This window comes from Grus americana, chromosome 19, assembly GCF_028858705.1.
Source record: "Grus americana isolate bGruAme1 chromosome 19, bGruAme1.mat, whole genome shotgun sequence".
NCBI lineage: Eukaryota > Metazoa > Chordata > Aves > Gruiformes > Gruidae > Grus > Grus americana.
Window position 1 is genome coordinate 9326963 of NC_072870.1, and position 19749 is coordinate 9346711.

The 19749-nt window shown below is 51.5% G+C and overlaps 2 long non-coding RNA genes across 3 annotated transcripts; one reads left to right on the forward strand and one right to left on the reverse strand.

Annotated features, from left to right (window-relative positions):
- Positions 1-765: 765 nt before the first annotated feature.
- Positions 766-17994, forward strand: LOC129215241 (uncharacterized). 2 transcript variants are annotated; one of them, XR_008579937.1, is made up of 3 exons: positions 766-846; positions 14473-14703; positions 17395-17994. It is a non-coding gene; the product is annotated as an uncharacterized LOC129215241 (long non-coding RNA). The 2 variants fall into 2 exon arrangements; XR_008579936.1 differs by lacking the exon at positions 766-846 and adding an exon at positions 2970-3149.
- Positions 17995-18219: 225 nt separating this feature from the next.
- Positions 18220-19737, reverse strand: LOC129215240 (uncharacterized). The gene is made up of 3 exons (XR_008579935.1): positions 19691-19737; positions 19256-19481; positions 18220-19149 (listed from the first exon to the last, which is right to left on the reverse strand). It is a non-coding gene; the product is annotated as an uncharacterized LOC129215240 (long non-coding RNA).
- Positions 19738-19749: the final 12 nt, after the last annotated feature.

Consider the following 19749-nt stretch of genomic DNA (forward strand, 5'->3'; position numbering starts at 1 on the left):
CCGTTGGTTCACCTGATCCCTTTTGTCCTCTCTCAGGTGACCCATTCAGGGTTCAGCCCCACAGACCCCCCTGGGTTTCCCCCACGCCGCCTCTTCTGCGGGGACGATGGCTCCGACCCAAGCTGGGGGATTTTCTTGCTGACAGGGAGGATTTACAGTAGCGCTTTCAGGCTGCCAAACACGCCGGGGTTATTTTTACCCGGCTCCAGCCCGGGGTATAAATAGTGTTGAGGCCGTTCTCCATCGCTGGCTGAGAAACATCCCGTGGACGCAGGCCGGGCAGGAAGGAGATGTCACCTGGAAGGCAGTCACCCTGTGGGTGCCTGCCCCGGCTGCAGATTTGCGTCCCCGGGGAGGGGACGGCCGAAATAGCAGAGCCCCGGTGCCGTCCCTCTCCATCTGGCCCCCAAAAGCCACCAAGCCCCGCAGCCGGGCAGGTTTCTTGGCCTCTCGGTGCTGTTTTGGGGGATTCTGGGGGTGTTGCAGGCACAAATCTTGTCTGGGCCGTGCAGGGGGTGGCCGCCTACGTTAAATGTTTCCAGAAGAGATGCCCACCAGCTCGCTCCCCCCGGGTTTGTAAGGGGGAATCATCCCCGTGAGGGCAGGCGCTGCGGGGCCTGGGGAAAGGCGGCTGCGAGGACAGCAGGGCCGGGGGCGACGGGCATCACCCACTCGCCTTCCGTGGAAAAAAAAAAAAACCAACCCCCACACGGCGATTTTCCAGGCTGCCCTGTTATTTATGGCTCAGGATCAAGCAGCCGGCTCCCGGCGGGGCTACCCCGCGCAGCGCCGCAGAGGACGTTTCTGCAGACGTTTTGTTCTCAACGTATGGAAACTTGTGATTAGGTGAAGTAAAATGCAGGGGGGGGGGGGGGAATAACATACTTTACCAGAGGCCTGACCTCGCCGCGTGGAAACGTGCACCTCAGTAAAGGGTTTCTGTGCGAGCGTTTGGACGCTTTACAGAAATAACAGGCGGCTATAGGAATGCGCTTTTATATAGCTCTGCTTCCTCATGAAAACCAGACTGGTGTTTTCTTTTCCACTTGGACAAGGATTTTCCCATAATTGTGCTATTTTTATGAAGGTTTCAGGACAGAAATCAAGGGCCTGCCCTTGCCGAGCCTCGGTGTCGGAGGAGCTGAAACGTTGGAGGGTTCAGCCTCTGACGCAGGTTTCCCGTCTTCACCAAGTCGCTTCGCTAGCAGACGTCTCGCCCTGCCGAAATGGGGGTTTTGCTCCATCTTTACCTCCCAGTGATTTTTCTCCGGAGTTTCCTGCCTGGAGGCGAAGTGCCCGTGGTGCAGACGCTGCACGAACCGGGGTGCCCCAGGGGAAGCGCTCGAGCCTTCCTGGTGCAAAACAGGGGTGCAACCAAAACTCACGTTCAGAGGGCACAAAACCGATCACCTCATCGAGTCAATATAAATTTCTAACTGCCGGCCAAGGGGCCTTTATCTCCCCCGTTGCAGCTCATCAGCACCCAGATTGCCGCTGATGAGATGAAGGCGCAGCGCAGGGTCACGAAGCGCCAGCAGCTGATGGCTGAGGTGCCACTGGTGAGGTATCAGCTGTGCCCATCACAAGGGCCTCCCCTGAGCCCCAGGTTTTGCTGCTTTCTGGAGAAACCGTGATATATTTTTGCTCTGAGGGAGCTTTATCTAGAGCCTCAGTGCTGCTGAAATCCTGGGCAGGCTTCGCTGCTCAAGTGTATCTCCCCGGGACGGGTGTTGTGGCAGGTCAGCGGGAAGGAGCCGGGTGGGAGAAGGTTTTATAGGGGAGGAAACGAACTGGCTGAAGGGACGAGCTTCTGTTGTCTTTAATTTGAGCTTGGATTTGTCTCTGAATGCAATATTTGAGCGTTTCTTGAGCTGCTGTGGCTCCGTGCTCCCGGTTATCAGGGCTGCAGGAGGGGGCTGTCACCGCGGCCGCGATGGGGGATTGTTAACGTGGATCCTGTTTGCAGGCTTGTGAAGTGAAGTTAATCTTTTAAACACCGATGCCTGGCAGGGACGAGCTCCCACGAGCTGGGAGCTGCCGGCAGCCGGACGGCTCCGCCGCTGGCGCCCCGAGCCATTAGCGAGGCAGCAGTAACGACCTTTATTTAATCGTAGCCACGTCATGCACGGTGTTTCTGGATGTGACCGGTTGCACGTCCCTTCCCAACCCGGCTCGTCCTGACGGGTGCCTAGGGAAGTCAGGGGCTGTTGATCTGCTCCGGGGGTTTTCGGCAGCTCTTTGCTCTGGGGCTCCCTGTCCTTCAGAAGGGGCCGTCGTTTCCCCTCCTCGATTCCTCCCCAGGTCCCAATGGCCTCAGATACACAGGGGAGTTTCTTTGGCTCCGTTTGCTGTCGGCAGGAGAAGAGGAGCTCAGGGCGGATGGGACGGACCCAGCTGGCGCAGGAGGTGTCTGCACGGAGCCCCCCGCCCCTTGTGAGCTTCTGAGCAAAATCCCTTGTGCAAAACCCGAATTTCCCCCAAACGCAGGCTGTCCGGCCTGACCTGGGCTGGCTGTGCTCTTGGTACCTGGCTTGCACTGGGGCAGGCTTTGGCTTGGTTGGGTTTCTGAGAGCCACAGCCATCGGTCTCCATCACAACCCAGCTCTGAGCATCCGTGTGTGCATCCCGGGTCCTGGTTTCTCAATCAGAAAAATCTGGAAACTGGGCAAGGTTCAGGTCTTAGGGGGGGAAAAAACCAAACCCCTCGCTGGCGATGCTGGCTGATGGAGGAGAGGGCTCGGTTTGGATTAGTTGCCCACTAGCAAGAAAAGCTATTTTGAACCCAAGGCTGGGAATGTTGGAGCTAATCCCAGGTAAAAGCTGATTAAGGGCTCGGTGGGGAGATTTGGAGCAGGTCCTGGTGGCACAGGGAGCCCGTCCGTGTCCCCCGGCTGCTCCCGCTGCACTGCCTGGCAAAACCTCCCCGCCGATCAGAGATTAACAGAAGGCAAAGCTCAGACCTGCGTTTCCCAAGGTGTCGGAGGGGATTTCATTGCACAAACTCTTGCCACAGTCTGTGGAGCTTAAGCTTGACCTTTTGGCTTGTAGGAGCCGGGGAGGAGAGCGCTTTGTGCGCGTTTCCGGGCTGATGAGCAAAGGCACCTTTGTTGGTGCTTTAGCTACGGGTTACCCAAATCGGCAACGTGGCAGTGAGTACCTTTGTCCTGTCTGTGTCCAAGGAAAATATTTAGACTTCAGGCACCATTTTCAGGGACTTGCAAATGTGTTTCTACGGGAGATGTGGGCCCCAGCCTGGGTTCTTCGTGCCGCAGACACCCCGTGCGCGCAGTGCTCTTTGCAGGGAGCGAAAGGCGCAGGTTTTAGGTGGGATCTCGAGGATGCTCCAGCCATTAAACTTGCTGTACAGATACAGCTTTCCCTGGGGAAGGCGCTCCGTAGCTCGTTCCCACGAGTCTCTCCCCTCTGCTTTGCAGGAAGGGAGGTGCCGGGGAGGATGCGATGTGTGGCACCCTGTCCCTCCAGCATCGCCGTGCCCGGTACGGTGACACAAAAATCTCTGCAGAAACAGCAAAAAGCTTTTTGGGTCAGTGGCCTTCAAGCATCTGGAGCAGTGGGTCTTAAAGAAAGCCATGGGGGATCTTCCCAACATGCAGAGCAAAGCCCCCCGCCATGGGAAGAGCCTCGCAGACCGGTGCTGGCCCCCGGCGGGCTGTAGTTTGAGCCCTCCTGACTTAAATATTTGCTTTTTATCTATCTTGCCCTTGCCAAGTGGCCGCGCAGCCCCAGTCCAACAGCAGCCCCTTGTCCGAGGTTTGCAGCTTTGCAAAAACACAGCCCAGCAAACAGATGCCGGGTCTTGTGCATGACAGCTCACGAAACCACAGGGCTTCCTATATGTATAAATGCTGAATTCTTCACCTATATCATGCCTGGCACGGCCAAACACCGCCGAGCATCTCCTCCAGCTGGGTAAATATTAAGCAGGCTGGAGCTCAACTGCGGGCAGCGCTTCAGCAAACAGCGCTAGGTGTAAACACAATGTAATTTCCTTTCCAGAAAAATATTTACTTACCTCTCTGGTCACTCTTGAATTGAAAACAGATTTGAAGCAGCTTGTAAGGAATTGCTTAGATTTGATTTTTGTTATTAATTCCCCCCCTTCCTCCAGCAGCGTTGGGCTCTGGGGACGCGCGTTGGCTCCACGAGGAGCTGCTGCGGCTCCACAGTAGCAGCATTATAGCAAAGTCTGAGGCATTTTTAAAGACCCCCCATTTCAGGTGTTAATGTGCTGTTGCACATAAATCACACCTCAGACTATGAGTCCTTGTATCTATTCGCAGGCTCTCAGCGTCTAAAAGATTTCTGAGGCTGAGACCTTGCTGCACAAAGAGCCCCAAAGCATGTCCTCCTGCCTCCCTCCTCCAAACCACCCGAGCACATCCATCCCAAACCCCCCACCCCAAATTTAGCTGCTGAGGGGGGGCGGCGAGCTCTGGGCTTGTCCCAGGAATTAAGGGAGTTTTCCTCCTGGCACTGAAGCAAAGTCCCAGGTGAGCTCTGCATGTAAATGGTTGCATGCATATATTTGCATATGTCTGAAGGCAGTAGGTAAGCTGGGAGCAATGGTTCTTTTTAATGATGCTCAAGCACCTCCGTTGTCCGTACGCGCGGGGAGCGAGGAACTGCAGGGAGGGCCCAGCCTGCGCTCCTCTCCTTGCGTTATTGGTGTTTTATTGCTCGGATAAAGCCAGGGAAATGGTTTTAGAGAATTTGAAGCAAGGGGCTGCACGCTGGGCTGGCTGCCCCGCATGGCGTGGGGTCAGATGGGGCGGGCAGTGGCTGCAGTGCTCGGGGAGCCCAGGCTTTCAGCTGTAATAGCATCCTTTGCTCCTTTAAATGTGTCTTCAGCAATTTGCCATCTTCCAAAAAGACAAAAAAATTCAGTAGCTTCTCCGATTGGTCTTTTTTTTTGCCTTCTAGAAGTAAAGAGTATTGGTAAATCTTCTTTTTAAAAAGACCAGTCTGTAATCTGGGGCAGCTGGTCCCTTTTCCTCCCCTTACCCGAGGCCATAGCATGATCCAGGAGCAGAGCACCCCAAAACTGGCCATACCCAGCCACACGCAGCAGCACGAAGCCCGGCTCTCTAACGCGCACCAGGCACACGTCGAGCTGGGGGAGGGCACCGCCGGGAGCGGCGGCCGCAGGGGTTGAGCCACTTCCCTTGCGGGAGGGAGCAGCTGAAGCCCTGGGGCCTCCTACTTGCGGGGGTTTCCTCTGGAATGCACCCAAAATGCTGGGTGCCGGGGTTCACGGGAGCGAGCGGGGTCTCGGGGTGCTGCCGGGTGGGATGCGCAGGGCAGCGCAACTCCTGCTTCGGTCCCTGGGGCTGAGCTCTACCCTCCAGCAGCGACGTCGCTATTCTTGTCCGGATTAAACGGAAATTAAAATTAATCCTCAGAGTCCAGGGAAATCTCTGGGGTTTAGCATTTTTTCCCTGATCATTCATTATTTTTAGCAGATGCCTTTTATTTATAGCTCCCTGCAAAGCCAGCAGGTACTCGAAATCCCCTCCCTGGCCCAGCGTCCTCATCGGCTGAGCTGCCGACAGACGGGAGAGAGGCCCTGAGCAGCCCCAGCGGCCCGGAGCGGCCCCAGCTCGGGCAGGACATCGGTGGCTGGCAAAGGCACAGCAGGGCTCTGCAGAGGAAACGCGTGCACCAAAATGTTTTTATCATCACCTCGCTTTAAAACCCAACCAGCCTGCCGGGTTTCAGCCGAGCTGGTTTGCACTTGCGCCAGCACAGGCGAGCTCGGAGCTTGGCCCCGTCTCCCTCCCTTCCGTTACCATAATACTCTTTCTTAAATCATTTTGCTGCGTCACATCTTTGCTTCCTGTATTTGCATTTCGTTAGCGAGAAAAAAAAAAAACAAACCCTTTCTATAAACAGGGAGGGGAAAAAAAAAGCCTTTCTGTTTTCTTCTCCAGTCACTGCCGCTGCTTTACTGCGATGGGGGAGAGTTTTGTGGGGTGTGGGGGGAGCCAGGCCCCGCAAATCGGGAGGTGAAAACCACAGGAACTTGGTATTTTTTTAAGCTGCTGGGTCTTTGCAGCTGCTCGTGGAAAAATTCCCACCCGTGTCAGGGAAGATAAAACCACCAAGGACTGGCTGCCCCAGCCAGAGCTCCTCAAAAGGAGAAAATTAAAACCCACCCGTTCATCAACTGTAAAAACCCCTGAGCGATGTTACGCTGTGAAACGCTGCCGTGAACGTTTTGCACCCAGCCGGTCGGGGCAACACCCCCAATTCCCAGTGGTCCCACGGGACCCCGCTGCGGAGGAGCCATCGGCACGTGGGGCTGGGCGTGAGTTCAGGTGAAATCAGGGTCCTCTGTGCGATGCAGGGTGTCGTGTCGTGGGCAGGGTGTTGTGTCGTGGGCAGGGTATCTGTCGTGGGCAGGGTGTCGTGGGCAGGGGACACCCTCCCCTCTGCCCGCAGGTGCCTGGGAGCACAGCCGCGGCTCCGGGGTGCAGGTAAGACACCAGCATCCTCACCCCGAGCTGGCGTCCTCCCTCCTGGCCTCGGCGTCCAGGCTCCCAGTGACACGTCGTGTCCGCCATCGCACCGCGGTCCGTCTGACCAGGATGCTCAGCGTCCTTTAAAATAGATCTTGGCTACAATTGGCCTTTCAGCGTCCCATAAACTGGATCCAAAAAGTGAGGTTAATAATTAGACATATTCTTTCCTTTGGATGACAGCAACCTCGTGCGGTGTTAGACATTCGAGCAGGTCACGGCAACCCCCAGGATTTTATATTTATTCTCACAAGGTCTGCAGAGGCAGGAGGTGCGTGCGGGGCTGCGTCGGTCTCGGCATGAGATGGGAGCGGGTGCAGCCGTCTGCTGAAAAATGCAAATCCTCTCCACGCCGCATCCAGCTGGGCACAAAGGCGCTAAGCCGGCACGTGAGGGCTGCCCGTTGCCCGGCACCCCGTGTCAGGCAGCGGAAAAAATATACGGATGTCAGTGCTTGGCTGAGCCGGGGCACAGGCACGGGGCTGTGCAGGGATCTTAATTAAATAATTTCCAGCTAGATTCAGTAACGAGCCCTGCACCGGCACGCACCGCTTCCAAATTCCACTTATTACCCACCACTGCCGCTCCCTGTTAAAGAAATAAAGCAGGTCTGCTCCCGCGGCACGGCCAAGGGTGTGGGAGGGGGCGAGCGGGGCAGCGCTGGCTCCACCATAGCCAGGGGCGAGGAGGAGAAGCTAACGGGTTTGCCAAAAGCTAATGGGTTTGCCAAAAGCTAATGGGTTTGCCAAAAGCTAATGGGTTTGCCAAAAGCTAACGGGTTTGCCAAAAGCTAATGGGTTTGCCAAAAGCTAACGGGTTTGCCAAAAGCTGCGGGGCACGGCCACGGCCGTGCGAGAGCGTCCGCCAGCAGCTGAACGCGTTACTCAAACACCAGAGCATCGTTTTTGTGGGGTAGCAGCAAACTATTCGTATTTCGCAGACCGCTCCTGTTTCATTCTGCAGACCGTCCCTGTACGCTTGTTACTACGTGTTTGTAAAGGGGGAGTCGTTCTGACGGCTGCTGCCGCCGCTTCGACGTCCCAGGGTGAGCAGGCACGCTACCGAGCACGAAGCGAACCCCTCTCCTCGCAGAGCCCTGCTGCGTTTGCGCCCCAGTAAACAGGCGCCGTTCCCTCTCCCGATGTAACATGGGCTGTGCGTGACCTGCCCCGCGGCCCCAGCCGCTGATTTTATTTTGTCGCTGGATAGCGATTGCTCCAGCTGAGGGCCGTCCGCGGATCACGCTGTGGGGATGACACCAGAGCCCTGTGCTGGCACAGCGAGAGTTACACAACGGGGCTGATGGCCACGCCGTCGTCTCCCGGGGCCGTGACCGGGGAGTCCTTGGGCTTTGCTCGGCCATGTGGCATGTGGGGATGGCCCGTGGCGTCGCAGGGACCTCCTCGGTGCAGCGCGAGGGACGCCCCGGGCTCCTCTTTGCTGAATGCGCCGTACCCTCGGTTTTCAGGCAGCGTGGAAGATTGATTTCTTGATTAAAGTCTAACGTGTGGTATAATTAAGGAAATCCTCCCAGTTCAGAACATCATTAGGAGACAATTAATTGGGATGAGGCTGGAAGCTGCCTCCTGCGCGGGAGCAGACTCCTGGCCGCTGCAGCCAAGGCGGCTGGGTCGTCGGCAGACGCGGGGCGAAGCCCTCGCTTGCTCTGCAAACCCGTCCGGGCTCTGCAAACCCGGCCCGGTGAGCCGCCTTTGAGATCCCTCTCAGCTGCTGTTTCCTCTCCTTCCGCCAGCAGTTTAAGGCCTTTCAGTTCAAAACATTTAGTTAAATGAAACGCTCTCGCTGCAGCTGCAGAGTCCCCAGAAAGTCAGGGCTGGCAGATCCTGCCAGGGACGATCCATCCCACGCTGCTGCCCGCGGTGGGATCCGTCCCCCCGCCCCGGCGCTGTGCCCATCCTGCTGCCTCTTACACACCGTAACGCAGTCCTGACCAGAACGCGTGGCTTCTTTTTCCCTCCTCATCCCTCCAGTTCTTGCATCGGTTTTATTCACGACGATAAGAGCAGAGGCAGCAGCCTGCTCCGAGGGTCTTCTCGTTGCATGGCAGAGATGCCGGGTCAACGTGGACATCTCAAATTCACGCGAGGAACCGGTGTCTGCGTCACAAATGGGTTTTATTCTTGAAATGTTAATTGGATACTAAATTGTAGATCTGTCAAATAGATTGGGTGAAAAGATCAATTCACATTAGCTAGAGCAGACCGTGTTTCAAGACAGAAAAAAAGAATTAGGAAAAATCAGTACTTCAGCCTGTCAGCGCACACCAGTGCAAGTTATTAACACGCGTATCAGACGTGTCCGATGAGCTTTGCGTGTGAAAATTATTACGGACGGAGGAAATTCCAGTCACACAGATGCTTCAGTGCATTGTTTATAAAGCATTTAGCCACACTTAACATTTAGATTTAGGTTACTTCAGGTTGAGTATTGACTGGGGGGGGTAAGTCTTTCTGCAGTTTAAATGGTTTTAAGTAATGGGCTTAAATGGGCTTAATGAGCTGCGTGCACCCCGAGATCACCCCTCTCCTTCCCACAGCACCCATAAAGGGCACCAAAAGGCGCTCGGGGCTGTGGGTGCTGATCTCTCCCAGGCACTGATTGCGGCTTGCTAATTAACCTCCTCCTCTTGTGGAACTGCAGCAGGGAAGATGATGCCCTGCCTTGCCAGTCCGCCCTCCCTTGTGCCCTGCAGGGTTGTTTTTCTGTGCGAGTTAAGGAAAAGGAAAAAAAAATTAAGTACTAGAGAGTAAAATGAAATCTACCATGAAAATGCATCACTCTCTAGCAATCAGTAACTGCAATAACATCCGCAGTCTCGTCCTGTCCAAAGGACGATGCGGTCCGGATGCTGCTGGTCACGCTGGCTAACGGGTGTGCTGGAAGTGATTTACATTTTATTTTGCCGTAAACGTCGTGGCTGGCTGAAGCGCCCTGGCGTTACACCAAGCGAAAACGCAATTGCATCTCTGGAAGAGGCTGGGGGTGTGGTGAAGGTGAGCATCCCAAAATCAGGCTGAAATCACTCAGTTACGCATACGTGGGGCAGCGGAATCCCGCCCTGCGGGAGGGCTTTGGCCGCTGCTCAGTCGATAGGGACGCTCGCTCTCGGGTCCGAGCCCACGTCCCTGTTGTGAGAGACAGATTCCTAACGAGACATTGGGGCTCTGGCTTCCACGTCTTATGAGCCAGCATGAAAAATGATTGCAGTGGATGTTTGGGGTGTTTCCATCCCTCCCGCAGCGTGGTGGGGAGGAGCGGGTGTGTGTCTATGTGTTTGCGTTGGAATTAGCTTGCGAAACATCCACTTCTTTGAAAAAGAGGGGTCTTCATCATCTTCCCCATGAGACGTCGCTCTCCAGCACCCCAGCCGCGTGTCTCTGTGCCGCGGGTAAATCAAACCACGCAATACATCCCCATCGCTCACTCGCCCACCAGAGCTGATGCGCGCACCCGCGTCAGCAGCACCCGTGTGCCGTTTTCCATCGTCGTGGCCCCTTCCGACCCTCCAGGCACCTCCTGGCAAACCACTCGCACCAAGGGCGTTTCAGACCATCGGCAGGGTGGCTCTGGTGACGACATGGCTTTATTTCAGAAAGTGACCGTGAGATCAAGCGGCTCCAGGAGGTCCCCCGTGGCCTCTGTTCCTATTTTCGGTCTGTCACACAGCAGCGGGTTGAAAGGCAGCGGTTTATGTCCAGTTAATACAATCAGGAGAGCATCGCTCAGCGATTCCCGCTGCGTTTCACTGCTGGGTACAAAATGTCCTGGACAGCATGACATTCCGCCCTGAAGTGTTTGGAGCATCGCTGGAGGACAGCGAGTCGCCCGGTGCTGCCCAGCTCTGACGGGGAGATGCGGGAGGAGCCGGCGAGTCTCTCAGTGGGAGGCTGCTGTTCGATCCCTCAAAGAACAGCCTGCGTGAAGGGCCGCAACTGTCCTGCTCTACGCCGGCAGGACCTGCGCGCGTTGGGCGGACACCCATCCTTCCCCGCGCAAGTCCTCCCCAAACCTGGGGGAGAAGCCTGTACCCTGAGGAGCTGCGGGGCGAGCGATGGGGAGTCCCTGGGTTTGGGGTTGCTCTCAGTTTTCTAAGGATGGGGTTTATCCCACGGAACGAGGAGACGCCCCAGGAGCTGCCATGGGGGATGCTCTGCTCTGAGATGCTCCTGGGCCGCAGGCACGGGGCTGGCAGGGCTTCCCTGCTGTCTGCTGGGCTCTCGCTCCTCTGAAAGCTCTAAATACACAAACCCTGCATTTTCTGATTGCTCTTTCAGCGGTAAATAAGGGTAGGAATGGGGTAGGAATGGGAAGCAATCACGCAGGCACTTTGCTGATCAAACGCAGGATGGAGGAAGGCGCCTTTTGACCTCACGTTGCATCTAAAGTACGGGCTGGAAGGAGAGGCCCGAAAATGGATGACAGTGATCAGTGCCATACGTGATCGAAGAAACACTCTGCAGGAAAAAGCCTGGTGAAAAATCCCCTGAATCACAAGCACGTGGGTGGCCACTGAAGAAAGGGGGCAACTATGACGATTTTTTTGGCTCAATGTTTTTTCCAACAGAAGACGAACCAGAATCCAGCCGCATATCCCCCTGCGCTCGCCGGTGCTCTAAAGTCACGGCATGTGGTGAGCAGAGCCAGTGCAGAGCCCCACGCTGCGAGACGTGGAACCGACGAGGAATAATTCCCTTTCTTTAAAGCCATTGTGGACCATCGTACTGGAGTGCATCCACTGCTGCCTCTCAATTAGACAACTCAAATTGCAGGAGAAGGGGAAAAAGAAAGATTTCAAATCCTTGTCAGCAAAGCGATTTACCCAGGGTTTGCTCCGTGACGGAGGAGATTTAAATCCTGGAGTGAGTGATGGATTCAGGTAGTAAATCAGCTGGAAAGAAGCCGAGGGCCGGTGGTCCCAGCGGTGCTGGGGAGGAGCAGGATGCAGCACTGCAATACCAGTGAGAGCCTGACCTTGAACCCAGGCGCTGCAAGAAGACCTAATCCCAGACGCAGGCTGCGTTTTCAACGTCACGACATTTTGTTTGAGGGTATAGGGAATAAGATTTCTGAGCTTTTTCAAATTGAGGGACAGAACAGCAGCAGGCTTGACTATCTCCTTGAGTTTCTTGATGTCTTTTGCCTGATCTTGGAATACGACTCCAGAGGCTCGTGTCTGTCTTTAAGCCAGGAAACCTGGGCTTTACATAAGCTCTGAGAGACACTCAGCTTACGGGATAAAAACTAGATCTTTCACATAGTGCAAAAAGAGCTGTGTTGGCATTGGGTATCTACCTTGTCCAGTCTGGGATGGATCCTGCACCGGACTGCCAAGGTCTCAGGAGCTTCAGGATTTACCTGGGCTGTTTAATGGGGACAAAGATCCACCGTGCAAAAAATAGCTAACGCTCACCCGACCCTGGCAGTGAGACAAGGATGTATTTTCAGTTGTCAAAGGAACTCTGAGGCTCATACGCTCAGTTGTGCTAAATACCAAGATTCTTACCCCCAAAAAAGCCAGAATCTAACTCCCCTAGCACCTCTGCGCATGTGTGGGGAACAGAGCGCACAGCATCAGCCGTCAGGCAGTAAATCTAGTTCAAATACAGCAAAACATACAGTTCTTATGCTGAAGTCATTAAATCTTTGGCTAAGCTAAAAAGGCAGAGTGAATAATGTTTTTAATATGCTCAGGAAATCCTCCACGTCGGATGAGATCAGAAGAAGCCATTAGTGAGGATGGACGGGGATTCTTCTCCAAACAAAGGCCGATACTGAGTAATTGCAATTCTATAAACAGAGCATCACTTTAAAAATTCAATAATTTACCCAGCATCTGGGGAAGCATCAAAACGTGGTGTTTAATGTAAAGGTAGATGGATGGAAAATAATTAGGACCCTTACAGTTCCACACTTATTTCTCTAATCTACATTGTACACGAGCCATTATATTTTTAACGGGTTTATTCTGCACTAATGGGAACAGTATTGCCAAATTCCATTCATGCTCAGAGACCAGCCTTCACCAGCTTTGTTCTTTTGAATTAAAGGACAGAGACAAGGCTTTTTCTGAATATGCTCGCTTTTATTTTTCATAAAAGCCTAAAAAGCTGTTTGCTTTACAGATTAGATCTCTTGTTTTCTTCTTTTTTTTTTTTGACATCAAATTGCAGCAAAAAACCCAGCAAAAACTGTAACTTAATACAATACCTAACATAAAGAGTTGGTGCAGGTTTTTATTAGCTCCTGATAGCGGAGGAGCATTCGAGTGGCTCTCAAACACCAGTTAACCCTCAAAACGCCACTGAAGTCCATGAGTGTTGCAATAACAATTTTATGGGGACCGAAGAGGTGAGTGGACTCGTTCACCAACCCATGAATCTCTGTCTCCAAGTACCTTCCCAGATTAGCTGTTAGTCAACCAGCAAAACGTCTCCTTCATTTAATGTTGCGCTACAAATCCCGGCGTTCGATTTCAGAAGCGAGCCCGTGCTGGGCTAGCCATCGTCCTTGCTAGTAACGGACTCAAGCTGGAAAATTTGGATTCAAAGCTCAGAGCTGTTTGGATTTAGGGTTTTAGCTTGCCCGTTATAGAAATAAGAAACAGATGGGATTTGCAGGACGGGTTCGGACTCCACACTTCTCGTAAGGTCAGTGGTGTTTAAATCAAATCAGATTTTAAGTCAAATTCATTTCTGCCTGTGCCTGCCTGCCTGTTGCACTAATCGCACACGCCAGCACAAAGTATCCCCAGGGCTGGAATCCTTAAAACACTAAATATATGCTGCGTATCTCGGAAAAGAAATATTACCGCTGGTTCTGCAAGTGATGTGAAATTAGGGGCAATTGGGAACGTTTGTAGTCAGGGCCAGAAAGGTCCTTAACACGCATTTCTACATCAAAGTTCCTATATTTTTAGAACTTTATAGCTGAGGATTGTACAATATTCCTTTTTCATCTAATAAGGGTTCTGTGAGACACATGGAAGGGCAGGGCTTGATACTCTCAGCAGTTCACACAAAAAGAGCATCTTGCCTGAGTTTGCTGTAGTCTCTTCTCCTCGGACAGACCTGGCAGACGGATTCTGCTGGGACGGCTCATCGGAGGAAGCTGAGGCTTCATCTTCTTTTCAAATCGAGTCTAGGTATCTTCCGCTTGGAAGCATCACTTCAACCGAACAAATTACTAAATTCAGTAGTGAAATAACAGGCTCAAATTGCATTTTGCAGAAGGTCAGATTAGAGCATCTAATGGCCCTGCCTGGCTTTCAAAGCTAAATGCCGTTTGAAATAAGGCTGTTGAGCATCCCACGGTCTATGGTGGTGTACAACTGTCTGTGTTTTGCCCTTGCGTGTCGCTCAGCAGCAACAACACAGAAATTCTGCAGTTCCTTGGAAAGGAGAATTTCCTGGAGGGCTTTCACTTGTTCCTGATGACTTGTGGAGATGGTTTTAGCTGGAAAAAAAGAGATTTACAGAAGCATAGGGTTAAAGATTCACAGACGGGTGTTGTTTCAAATGCTGTGCAACTAATATCTAGGCCAAGAGATTGGCAAATCACGGACAAAATAAATAAGCTGCTATTCGTAGGGCATCTATTCACCAGGCCTGCTGCTTTTGTCATGGATGCACAAAACTAGAGTATCTAATAAGAAAGCACTTTAATGTTGGTTGAGCCTAGCTGTCAGACCAGCTGAGACAAGGGCAATGCCCGGGGACACAGCAGCCACAATGCTGCAGGGAATAAAGAGCTAAGGAGAGCAAATGTTCGGTCTATAAAGGCTTCCAGCCTAATGTAGGATTAGTGGAAAGAAAATGGACTGCACATTAAAATTCATGAAGGAGTACAATTTAAGATCCATGAATAACGGCCACAATTATGCAGGACTGAGGATTTGGTTTTGGTTTTGTTTTTCCAGAGCTGGTGGAAGAAATGAAGTCATTACCAGGACATGTGTGGCTGCCGCATGCTCTGCCCTTGTTGCTGGACACTGGGGACACCCACGGTTGATGATACCGAAGGGTTAAACACACGGACAAGAGGAAATTGGGAAATGCAACCTCTGGTTTGTAGACAAAATACCCGAGTTGTTTTTTGGTGGTCTGATACGCTTGTCTCCTTGTCCCTGGAGCTGAACACTGAGTCTCTGGTAAGGAGGAGCTTCGGTGCAGGTTGGGTCTAGCCAGACCTCTTAACTCAGGGATGTCTCACTTCGAACACCCTCTGCGACGCGCGTAACCTTGGCCAAGTCACTTATCTCCTGGAGCTCAGCTTCTCCCTACGAAATGAGCTGACCCCAGCAGGGAGTGAGGGATGAGGTTATTACTGACTTGGGAGCTGTGACAGCATCAGCAGGAAGGGATGGGAGGATGTCATACCTGTTCTTTCTTCTTAATCAAGCCGCATGAATCTCAGGTCCTTCAAAACAAGGCTGTGGAAGGAAATCACCCTGTAATCACGGGTGAGCCTTTAACTGCAGTGTGCGGTGAGGGCTACAGGAAGGAGAGGAAGGCTACGGGTGCCTCCAGTTCATCACCATCTAATTCTGGGAGGGCATCGAGGAGATCTGGCTTTTCTTAATGACTTATCATGAGAAAAGCTCGTGCCAGGGGTTAATTCTTCACCCCATGGTGCCCTCTGTGAGGACAGAGGCTGGGAAAGCAGTCAGCTGCTTTTATTCTATGGTCTTAATATAGAACAAAAGAGCAGTATTTTGTCCTAGATTTTACAGTTGGGGAAATAAAACTACTTCGGTTGGTAGGAGGTGCTGTCACATGCAAGAGGGCAATTCCAGGATAGTTTAGGATATCTGTTTATTTTACAGGCATAGAAATATATTTAAATCACAGTCATGATGCACTCTAATGGGAATGTAGAGCCTAAGTGAATTATTGATTATTTTGCACATCTGATAAGGAAGTCAGAAATGATGTCTGATATACAGAAATAGATTCGAAGGCTCCCATGGGTTGTAACAGAAGTGCAAGATCTTAAAATAGCCATCAGCTTTCATCACTGCAGGTACAAAAAGTCTTGAATTAGTGCAATACTGTAGGTGGAGACCCGGGGAGATGGGTCTGGGCCATGCCCGGTGGATTTTTTGCCCTGATTGCTCTCAGTAGTGTATGTGCTAACTGCCCGTAAGTAACAGCTTTCCTTCATGTTCTTAGGTGAGCGTTTGTTCCAATTTAACACGAAAATCTCAGGCACCATTTAAAGATTTCGGTATTCTTCAGTCTAGCCTACCCCAGTCTCCGGGGAGACTGTTCCCATGCCATTCTGCATTTACATTTCTGTACAGATAATTTCACTGATCCCAGGGCTGCTCGCAGGATTGCTGTAAAAGCTTTTTTTAAACCGCAGCGAGTGCACATCTTTGGTAGTGGCTTTGTACGAGCGTCACTGAATTGTTTCCAATATTCGGCTCCTCACCTGTCCGGTTCGCGTGTGCAGGCTGTCGGACGGATGGATGGATGGATCGTGCTCTGTGTGAGAATGCAAACAGCTGAGCCAAAGCCTAATCCTCCCCCCAGCCCGTGACCTTTTTATTCATACTTGCACCTGGCAGGAGCAGCAATCATTCACGTATGTGGCCTCGGAAACAGCTGCAGATCTGACACTGTAGTTAAATTTAAAAAGGGTGATGCAGGCATACGTGTGAGGGTGGTAAATTAACAAAATCAATTGCTAGCCCATCACAGACCAACTTTAAAGACAAAAGAAAATAGGTTTTAAGAGTAACAGTTGAGGCTGGCAGTGAGCATGCCAGGGCTCTTCTACTGAAAACAATCAGGTTTGTGCAGGCATGTTTGCAGAACTGGGGCACAGAGACCTGAACCAGTAAGTGTGACTGAGTGCAGGTCAGGTCTGTGGCTGTGACCACGTGCAGACCAAACCACAGCACCTCGGTCCAGCTGGCTCGGGAAGGGCTCAGGGTACAGGCTGCAGCGCAAGCTGTGCCGGCTTGTCTGGCCGGCAGCAAGTGGACAAGCAATTGCTGTAGCAGTTATCTCATCCTCTGTGCTGGCGGCACCCAAGTGAAATCTGGCCGAGGAGCTTCTACAGGAGCTGGATCGTGCACACGATTGCCGTTGAGATGTGCTCTCCGGGTAGATCGACACTGCAGATCCCTTCCCAGCACAGAAATGTTGGTGTTTTATTCTGGTAGAGCAATTCCCAGCCTGGATCTGGCCACACGCCTTGCCACCTGCTGAACAAAACAAGCTAAGCCAGTAGAAGTGCAGCTTGCTGCCAGCGCTGTATTTCCTGCAGCCTTTTTTAGCAGAAACCTGTGAATGCAGTTATGAGTAACCTGGCTATCCTGGCAGAAGGCTGCACTGTAGAAATTGTTGTTTTTCATGGAGCTAAACACAAGGAAAATCTGTTTGTTATGCAGGAGAAAGGCTAAGGCATCTGATCCTGCCTTCAAAAAGAAGCAATTCTTAACAAGTGGAGCAAAATTTGGAATAAAACTTGTCAATTTGTAAATGTTTTGTAGCAAGGCACTGTAAGATAGCAGATGGGGGTGTAAAAGGGGTTTGGGGTTTTTTTTGCTGTGTCTAACACTTTCTTTCTACAGTGCTCATCCTCTGGTTTAAGAATAACGCCTTTTCAGTAATGACTCACAGCCAGTGCCACAAAAATCCTGGCTGTCAGAAAAACTGCTGGTCGTCTGACAGGAGTGCAGCTCGTAGGGAACGTTGGTTTATTCTGTTTGTAGAGAAATTACAGCTCGGGGATCTTCCTTCTAGAAAGTGGCCCTACTTAGAGATTCCAGGCACAAGGCAATTACCTGGCTTCACTCAGTCGATGTAATTAATAGATGTGGTTTTCTTCACAGGCACCAAGGGATGCCAGGTTCGTCGTGGAACAGACCACTTTGTCCAGGGCAAGGAGAAGAAGATTCTCCAGGAAGTCAGGCCTCTCCTCTGGGAAAAGCAAGAGACTTGTGGTGTACAAGTAGGGACTGGAATATTCCCCATATCCTGCTACATCTCTGCTCATCAGAAGACAAAAGATACCTTCTGGTCAGAAAGGAAAAAAAGACATCCTGAGGAATAATTCAGCACAGGAGGAGCTACAGCCCTCTATCCCCTCACAGAACTTGCAGTTATGTGTCAAGTTAAACCTTAGGAAAGGAGCAATTTCAGTCTTCCTGGCCAGCCTGGAAGGAACCGTGCTGCCCTGCACAACGCAGTTACTGACAGCAGCTGCGTGGGTAGAAAAATGCATTTTTAGAGTTAGCGGAGCAGGGAGTTGTGCTAGGATTACTGGGTTCTTCCCCAGGCACTGCCTTTGATTTGCGGTGTGTGCAGACCCCTTAATTTGTTTCTGTTTTCCCCATCTGTGAAACTGAGATAAGATCACAAGGGAATTGTAGAGTGTGATTCATTAATGTTTATTAGACAGAGGGAAATCCTTAAATGAATGGCACTGTATTCCAGGAGGACAAAGTTCAAGACTGCAAAGAGGCTGATTAAAACCAAATCTGCTATTCCCAGGCTAGGAGGACAAAAAAAAGAAAATTGAAAAACCTTACCTACCCCTATGTCTGCCAAAAGCAGTATGTGATTTAAATAAAATCAACCAGAATGTGCAAGCGTGTGTGCATTCATGCATACATATCTATCTATGAAAACCATTAAATAATTACTAGTAAATGTATACCGAAAAGTGTAATGAGGGTGTGTTTGACATTTCCAATAAGAAATAATAAAGCAGTGTATGTAATCAGCATTAACTGAGTGAGTTACTAGTGGCAACATGGCATTAGTACATTGTGAGGCAATAAATATGATACACATTCGTAAAGGGATGTAACAACATACAGCGTATTGGCCCGTTCATTACGCACCTAAGTGAACAGAGCTATCAATCGGTTATAGTGATCTTATTGCTAGACTGACACGCTCTTCAGGCTTATAGAGGAGCATTTAAGTTATTTTAGGTAATTGCTACAGGAGAGTCTCAGACAGAAATGGAGGATTTATACACCTTGGTGTTATTCAAAGCAGGAATCTGCACAGTGCAAAAAAAGACCAACATGCAAACGGTTTGTCAGTAGCTGATGGGCAGTTTGTGTACCTTTGGAGAAAGGATTTGTCTTTCTGTGATTTTTTGTCAGATTGTTGCAAAGATCTCAAAGCAATAAACCCAGAGACGTAATACTGGCTCTCTCTCATAGCTGTGGTACTGTAACGGAACAGTTCCTGCAATGTTCTCTCTGACGACATTAGTAAGGAAGGGCAGAAAAAGAGCTTATCTGCCTGATTTTACAATGCCAGTTTGTAGGCAGACTAAACAAATATTTATAGGTTAGACATATCTGAAGTTGGCAACGCTGGGGACTGATGTAACATTTTCCAAGCTTCAGAGCACCTCGCCAGCGGTCCCAGCTCAGCCCTCCCCGTGATGCCAGAGCCAGTAGGTAAATATTCCTCCCATTGTGTCAGAGGTAGAAATTGTCGCAGGCGGTTGGTGATAATTGGAGTCAGTAGGTGGCCTAAATTCGGCCCTGGTTTGACGACAAATTTACTGTGCGATTCTTGTCGCTGATATAACCCAATGGAGGGTGGAACATTAACATACACAGGACCTGCAAGGAAACAAACGTTATGACGTACAGACAAAAACACAATGCAAAAATTGTGCTTTCGCAGAAACGGGGATCTAGTTGCAGCCGTTAGGCACAAGTTGGGAACCTGGACTGCAGGCTGGTTTCACGTTACGCGTACGTCGCTTGCCACCTTCAGGTCATACGTGAATTCACAGACGTTGCCAGAGAGCTGGGGCCTTCGGCCGGGCCTGGGGCAGCAGATCGAGCGTCCTCCGTGTGGTAAATCGCAGAGACTTTTTGATTTTACGGAGCTCTTTTCCTCCCACCGTGTCTCTTCCGTACACCGTGCCGATGGTGAGAGGCTATTTTACCTGTTGTGAGAGAACCACTGGTTACGTCACCCGCGAGCAGCCTGACTTCAGGCTGCAGTTTAACTGTGCCAGGCCCGGAGGGGCTGAGGCGCTGGGAGAGGTGTTTCCCTGCGCCGGCAATGTCCCCGGGAAGGAGCAAGTGCCACTGTGAAAAACTGCAGCAGATTTTTGGGAAAAAAAATAAAATAAAATAACGGGTTTGGCCAAACCGGAGCGCAGCTCTGTCTGCGGCAGGACGCTGATGAGGAGAACCCGGGGCGGGGCCTGC